General features: G+C 35.3%; 1 long non-coding RNA gene across 2 annotated transcripts; it reads left to right on the top strand.

Annotated features, from left to right (window-relative positions):
• The first annotated feature begins 4,192 nt into the window (after positions 1 to 4,192).
• On the top strand, positions 4,193 to 7,578 carry LOC149943735 (uncharacterized). Of its 2 annotated transcripts, none has more exons than XR_016480845.1 (3): positions 4,193 to 6,260; positions 6,975 to 7,065; positions 7,231 to 7,578. It is a non-coding gene; the product is annotated as an uncharacterized LOC149943735 (long non-coding RNA). The 2 variants fall into 2 exon arrangements; XR_016480844.1 differs by having other exon boundaries at positions 4,193 to 6,366.
• The last annotated feature ends 472 nt before the right edge of the window (positions 7,579 to 8,050 follow it).

The raw sequence follows: 8,050 nt of genomic DNA, 5'->3' as shown, positions 1-8,050 counted from the left end.
TGATGTGATGTCTCCCCGCTTCATCCACAATTGGTGAAATTCACTCCCAGTTAGGGTTATCCCACTTCTACCATCTATCACTCCAAGGCGTACTTCACACTCCGGTCTGATGGTAACACCTTTAACTCGAGATATCGGAAATACCTTGAGACCGTTCCTAAAAGGAAGGATTTCCAGGCATAAAAATCAATACTATTATGAACTATAGAGCACCGTTTTTACTTACATTGTTAAGATTTCTGTGATTTTTTGGGTATTGTCCCTAACAAAGAATTACGCCAGCTTTATATACCGCCGCGTGCATCAGTAAATATGCAAACATGTAACAATTTTCAATTGATCTCTTAAATGTGTATGTTATCAATATCTTATCTTTCAAAAAACTACCATCTAACATTCACCACACTTTATGAATTAAAATATATTAACTAATTTTGAAAATTAATATATCTACTTTCATCGCGCACACACTACCCCCCACCCAGGAATCAACTATTTAGTGTTCATAAATTACATTTAAAATCGTAAATGTCGTTAGATAACATTCAACTATTTATTTTTAACAAATTACATTAAAATAATTTTATTTGTCTATAATAACATTTGCTTCGTCTTACAAACAATTTTACTTACAATAAGTTCGCAGAATTTATTTTCCAGAAACGTTTTACCAGAATACATCATATTGATTTCTGAATAATTTAAGATACTAACAGCATCTAAAAAGTGCAAATCGACTCTTTGATACCACTCCATCATTAAACAGTCATGTTGTAATTGGGACTCGTGCGATATTTCACACCCGTAACACTTGTTTCGAATAAATTTACGTAGTTGATTTTCGATATTATCACTAATAAGATTGTGAACTCGTTTAACCTCATTAAAATATACTAAAAGTTCATCATAAAGTTCGGTAAATTTCTTCCACGACAAATAAGTGATCGCAAAGCCCTCTCTGGTGGGGAATAGCGTTTCTTCAAGCGGTTCAGTCCCGTGACACATTTTTCGTATGTTGAGAATTTTCACGTTTTGAAAAATACACAGATCTATTTGTCTGGTCGTTGATCCCTCGAAAAACGACGTAGAGCATTGGGAGGACTCGGCCTGAAAGAACGACGAAATTTCTTCCCGTTTCATCCATAATTGATGTAATTCTTCTTCCGTTAGCTTAATCCCCTTTTCCCATCTATTGTTCCGAAAAAGATTTCACAATCCGGTGTAACAGTGATACCTTTAACTTGGGATATGGGAAACACTTTCAGTCCATTCCTAAATAACGTAACAGGTTTATAGTTAAAATCAAATAAAAAAATTAAATCATTTTATTATGAACAGATTTTATACTTACATTTTTTAAGGTTTTCTAGGGATTGCTTCTATTTCAGTGAAAAACTCTTTAAATGTGGTTTAAACATTGAACAAGCCCCCTCTTTTTATACCCGCAAAGTACTTAAGGATTCTATCTTATTGATTAAAATTGGTCTTAAAAAACTTTCCATTCTAAGTACCCGCATTTTAAACTGCATTGTATTACGTGTATGTGGATTTACTCGGTCCTCATCTCTCAGTTAGGTTAACAAGAACATATCACTCTTTACAACTTACATCATTTCAATACATTTTCAACTTATTCCATACTATATTTAAATCGCGAGATAAAGAGAAACAAGCCGAACCTTATCAATATCTTATCTTATCTATCGAAAAAACTACCACAAAATAACATATGTAGCTTTTCTACGGGTTTTAACATACACCCCAATCCCACCTCACTCCACCTCAATTCCACCTCCACCATGGGAGAAAACACCTAACATATTGTGGATTTACTCGGTCCTCATCTCTCACCTAGGTTAACAAGAACATATCACTCTTTACAACTTACATCATTTCAATACATTTTCAACTTATTCCATACTATATTTAAATCGCGAGATAAAGAGAAACAAGCCGAACCTTATCAATATCTTATCTTATCTATCGAAAAAACTACGGCAAAATAACATATGTTGCTTTTCTAAGGGTTTTAACATACACCCCAATCCCACCTCACTCCACCTCAATTCCACCTCACTCCATCTCCACCCCGTGTTCCAGGACTCTCAATGTGCCTCTACTGAAGCGACTTCTTTGTCGATCAGCAATTGAAATTATTCATCAGTATTGAAATTAAATTTAGTATCTTTTCATAGCAACTTCGGAAAACTTTGCTTTAATGGAAATTATTTCAAAAATTAAGAGCTGAAGGCAGAAATTACAATTTTTTTCAAAATTCATGACCACACTTTTTTATCGAGAAAATATAGAAAACAATAAGAAAAATGAAAAATATGAAAACAGAAATGATCAACTACCGTTATCGTTATAAATAGATTCAACTCGTTCCTGGATACAGGTCTTTAATTTGGAAAACTTTTTTTTGAAAGTCCCACGATATGGTGTCGGCTAGAGCCTGAGACACCAACACAACAAAAATACGTAACAGACAATAGCGGCACCAACGTTAAAAATGCTGAAGGGATAGCAAAAAATCCCGACAGAAAGCGGAAGTATCCCGGGCGGGAGCTACCTTCCGGAAGAGCGTAGAATGAAAATAGAGCTGTCAGGGTGTTTCCAAAGGAAGGGGGTAAGCCAACCCGCCGAAAAGCGTTCCGAAATTCCAGGCGGGAAACCGCTGAACCGGGGCAGAATAAAGCAAAATTAGCCAAATATCCCTCTACCCAGCGCTCTGCTGGGTAGAGGGAGATTTGGCTAATTTTGCTTTACACCGAAACTACACAATACCGCGGGAACCGGAAAACGATCAACACTAACCAACGACAGTAGGCGTTCCTGAGGCCTGCCCAGATGACAGTTCCAGACCAAAGAACGGGCCGGAAAGTCCTGGAAGGATAAGAAAAACGGCCCGTCGGAGCATCAGCCCAAACGCTCCGCCACATCCGGAGCAGCGCTATTTTGGAATACTAAAAACCGGCCAAAGATATACTAAGCATAATAGATTCAGAAACAAAAACAAAGATTTATTATGAATTTGTTACAGATTCCCTCCCCCCCTTCAAACTTTTTAAGATCTTTTTATCAAAACGGTTGAGGTCGGCTTCGTGATATTTGTCGTAAATCGCCACGATATTTTCGTCCGATTACTATAAATGGAAAACCTTATTTACGTGGAAGGATTTCTTCCCTTCGACCAATTAGTAATTTTCTTACCTACCGTTTCCGAAGTGGGAATGGTATTTCTTTTCCTTAACTAACCCTCGTTGTCCCCTTCTTTCAAATTGAAGTCATTGAACTCTTTATTTTTATGGTATCTCTCTTGATGTACAAAAGATAAAATTATTCATTTTTCTTAAAAAAAAGTTTTTTTATTAAAATTAAATGTTTTCCCTTGGATTAATTGAATTTCATAAAACTTTTCACCCTTGAATAGGGCAGACTCTTCAGAACAAGTTGCCAAGCTTTATCATGTTCCCATAGTAAACGATATGAGATTGAATTGAAATGATTTCAATTGAAGAATTAATGAAAGTGGTATTATAACGGGTCATTCGACTTTCGACAAGCTTGACACGAGTGCTTTACACCTAAATAACATTAAAATGCTCATTTGAACAGTGATAAAACCTCCCGCTTAATCTCTTTTCTCTCAGATGTGATTTACCGCTGGTTTCACGTCCACTTTTTCTTAAAATTCGACCTTGATTTAAAAGACTTTCGGAATAATTTAAGTTTAACGATTATACTCAATATTTTATAAAGCAATTGTTTTAAACCACAAAAAACCCCAAAAACAAATGTTTTAAATTTTGATGAGGAATAATTATTTTAAACAATAAATTGAAATAGTACATTTCTTGTTAAATTGACAGATTAATAAAAGTGAACAATTAAACAGAAAAAATAAAATTGTCTGTTTTCTGGACAATTAACAATTTAAGGCGTTATTTGAAATGATAAAACATCGCATCCCAGGTGGTGCACTGGTGCGACGTGGCTACAGTTGACAGGAAAGACTGTGAGGGGAAAGAATACCATTATTTTATATTTTTCTTCCAATACGCAAATAATATTTATAGTTTTGTAAAGCATTCATCCACAATGCGAACAAAGCGTAATTAATCTAATTCTTTTAACGAACGTCATCCGCCTTGTGTTAATGGATTGTACATTATCTGCGCGCCACGTCAAGAGTTCTCAGAGCGTTTCGTTGTTAGTGAGTCGTGGCACTTTCAAACGATTAGTTGAACTTGAAGAAACGATCGAAACGTCTCTCAATAAGAGTCAGAGATAAGTGAGTGTGTATACCGATAGGGGCCCTGCGGGCGGGAGAAACGGGGGTGAAACGGGCCCCTGTGGGGGTAAGTATTCCCCCCCATTTTGCGTACATTTGCGACAGGTCAAAAGGTTAGCTGATTTACGAGGTTAGATGATTTACGATGTTATAACCCATAAAACCTAACCCCCCATCTTAGGTCAATAGGTTATCTGTCGCTATGGCGGTGTGGACTGACACGATGTTATATAAACAGTTAAATAGTTTCCGTCAAAACCCATCCGTCATAGTGAATGTCAGGCCTAGGGCACAATTCGAGTTGGTTGGTTTTCGCCGACAAACACTTTCGGGCCCATAAGGGTTGTAATAGGGTACCGTAAAATAGCGGGCGGTCATCGGTAAAAGTGTTTTGGAAAAAAAAGAGCAGTGTATACAAATTATAAGGTTTTATTTATACATTCAAAGTTACAGTATATTAAGCGGATGAAAAAAAAACGTTGAAAGATAAAACAATTTAGTTTTAATATATTTATGGTTTGTAGATACCATAGCGAACAAATTGTACAAGTTAAATACGCAAAACATATTTTGGTTGGCAACTGTTTCTTTAAAATCTTCAATAATTTTAAATGCTGTTACGTAATTGGACGCATAGCGGACAACGGTATCATACCTTTCATGTTCAACGGATAGAAATAAATTGTTGGGTGCGCATGGTTCTTTATACAATATTTCGTAAATTTTACGATAATTATCGGTTATAACGTAACCCATTAATTCAAAGAGTTTTTGGTTCACTTTAAGGAGTTGAATGTGCGAATTAATGAAATATTTGAGTCTGTCCAATTCTCGAGTTTCAGGAGCTTTGATTACGAATGACGCTTCGGATATCGTACTTTGCAAGGTTAATTCTTTTTGGTCAGACATGGCGGCGGTCACTAGCGCATCAGATAGCGGGAACGGAGATCGAAAGGGCAGCCTTTGTGGATCATTTATTTGCTCCCAGTGGCCGTATAAATCATCCCAGGCGCGCGAAGACATCTCAAAGACCTGGTGTGAGACTTTATTGCATAGAGCTACAGATATATCGAGTTCAGACGTAAACCCCGTAGTAACGAAAAGCTCGGATGAAAGTGAATACCGAGGGTTAACTTGCCGCTGAGTCGGGTCAAATTTAGACATTTTAGTGGACCCAGGAACGTTATCTACACAGCTTCGTTTAGACATGATGCTCGAGAAACGGTTTGTAGTGTACTGCCGATGGATGACGGGGATGAATGCCTTATATAGCGATTATAATTTGATGATGTAATCAGGATGACGTAATGGGTTGACTCAATGACTCACTCGATTAGTCAAAATTTGCGGTGTTATGTGTATAGCGACGGCCATATTGGTAAACCAAAGAGATAGAAATTCTACAAGTCCCATTAAAAGTAAAATCAACACGATTAGTAATGCGTTTTTAGGATTGTTCGCGATAAGGCGAGTAACGGGAGAGGCGGGATCGTCCCTATTCGGTAGGGGTGGTGGAATCATCTGACATGAGGTTATGCAAACAGCCAGTAGCTATAAGCCCGAGTAATTGGGCCCCTACGGCATCTGTCAAACACTTTTCTCCACGTGCGAGTGGTGTTATGAAATAAATCCAAATAGTTCAATGGGTCGAGCCTTTTGTGTATCTAGTCATAACTATTTTCACCGACAAACACTTTCCCCTTGTAACATTATTATCAAACACTTTTACGATGCGCAAAGCTATCCGTCTTACGGAATATCGGCCCTAAGGGGTAAAGGGTAGCTAGAGAATGGCCCTTGCCCCCAGCGCGTAAAATAGACACAGCGGATGTCCCCTCTCGCTAGCTAAAAGTGTCGTTTTTACATCAGGTGTGGATTCTTCGCGCTAAAATGGTTATAACAAACGATTGTTCCCACCAAAAATGTAAAATCCATCTCCGCTGTTCTCGGATGAGGACGTAGCCATGTAAGTTTTTTATCAATTTTTATATTTTTAGCTTGGTGATGTATTCCAAAACTAAATGGTAACCACGTATGCGTAACAATTTCAAGATGCAAGCTACTCGAGAATGGTAAAATAGTCTATATTTAAATTTAAAGTGCGAAAACTATATTTGTATAGTCGAAATGTATTTTAACGTATTAAAATAAAAATTCATCTTTCTGACAAGAGTCTTACCCATCATACATACACCATCTAATCTGGAATCTATGTTTAACAATTGGAGGAATTCGTGTTTACGATATTCTCTTTTTTAACTTAACTTAGTACATTAATTGAGTATTTTGAAATATTTTAATATCGGATTTTTTTTTATGTATTAAAAGTAGAGTTAAGATGCTTTTATAGTATTTTCTATGTATTTGCATATCTGAACTTGCGGTTCAATTTTGGGTACATGGACCACTTACACGCTAATGATATTAAAATGAAGTTTAAAATATTTCCATTTGAACGAGTCCCTCTTTTTATATCCGCAAAGTACTGAACGATTCTATCTTATGGATTTAAATAGTTCTAACAATCATATCTATTAGTACAATTACAACATTTGAGAAAGACACTTTTCCCATTGTGAAAGTGGAATACAAAATAAGAATCACTTCAATTTAAAACGCACTTTAAATTTAGGTATAGACTATTTTACCATTCTCGAGTAACTCTTTTTTTCTTTAAAAGCTGAAGAAATATTAGAAACGACATCAGTGATCAATTAATTGTTTCCGAGTATGACAGACGATTTTTGATATTAAAGAGTCATTTTTCAAAAGTAAGATTGTTTTCGGTTATTTTTTTAAAGCTAGCTTAGAAATCACATTATTTTTATATATTATTATTTAGTTGTAATGTTAATTCTTAATTACTTGTAGCCTTCACTAGAAACTATTATAAGAATTATATATGAATTTATAACCAAGCGTGTATTTACCACTAGTGAATGCAATATCAGTCGAAGAATTGAAGAAAGACGGAATCATGTCATTATTAAGAACTGGTGACTACTTCTGTGTATATTGTGACGGTTCAGTTTTTCATGTTCCAACTGTCGGAGGGCTAGCATGGTACTGTGACGGATACTCAATCTGTTTGAAGTACCGTAAAGCTGTTTATTTCCAATCTAAAAGAATTCTAAGTATAAGAATTCCTCCAGGTGTATTAAAAGCGTTACCACGCATATATTTGTGTTTAAATTGTGATATGTTAGGCACTAAGAGAGCAGCAAATTTGTCATATTGCGAAGTAACTAGTGGATGTTGTGTATTTTCAAAAATTAAAAAATAATAATAGTATGTGTGTTTTTCTATTATTTTCCACCTATATTTGGCGTATTGAAAGCTATTTTAACGTATTGAACGTAGAGTCAGGGGTTTTTATAGTATTTTACTACCTATATTTACATTTTGGAAAGCTATTTAAACGTATTGAAGGTACAGAGTATTTTGTATTATTTATGGTAATAAAAGGTAATTATTGTAGAAAATAAAAGATATTTTAATTAAAACATTTCGGTGATCTATTCCAAAATTAAATGGTAACCCCTTATGCGTAAAAATTTCAATATGCAAGATACTCGAGAATGGTAAAATAGTCTATATTTAAAGTTAAAATGCGAAAACTATATTTGTAGTGTTCAATTTAAAAGAAAATTACTTCAGCTTTTAAATAAGATTTTTTTTGTATCTACCCTATATCATTTACATATTATTTTTCCATATATTACAGTATTAGGTTGGCTTATTATTTTTTTCACCTGC

The sequence above is a fragment of the Leiobunum rupestre genome, chromosome 5, assembly GCF_980474605.1.
Source record: "Leiobunum rupestre chromosome 5, qqLeiRupe1.1.hap1, whole genome shotgun sequence".
Taxonomy (NCBI): Eukaryota; Metazoa; Arthropoda; class Arachnida; order Opiliones; family Sclerosomatidae; genus Leiobunum; species Leiobunum rupestre.
This window is presented reverse-complemented; position numbering and strand designations above follow the sequence as displayed.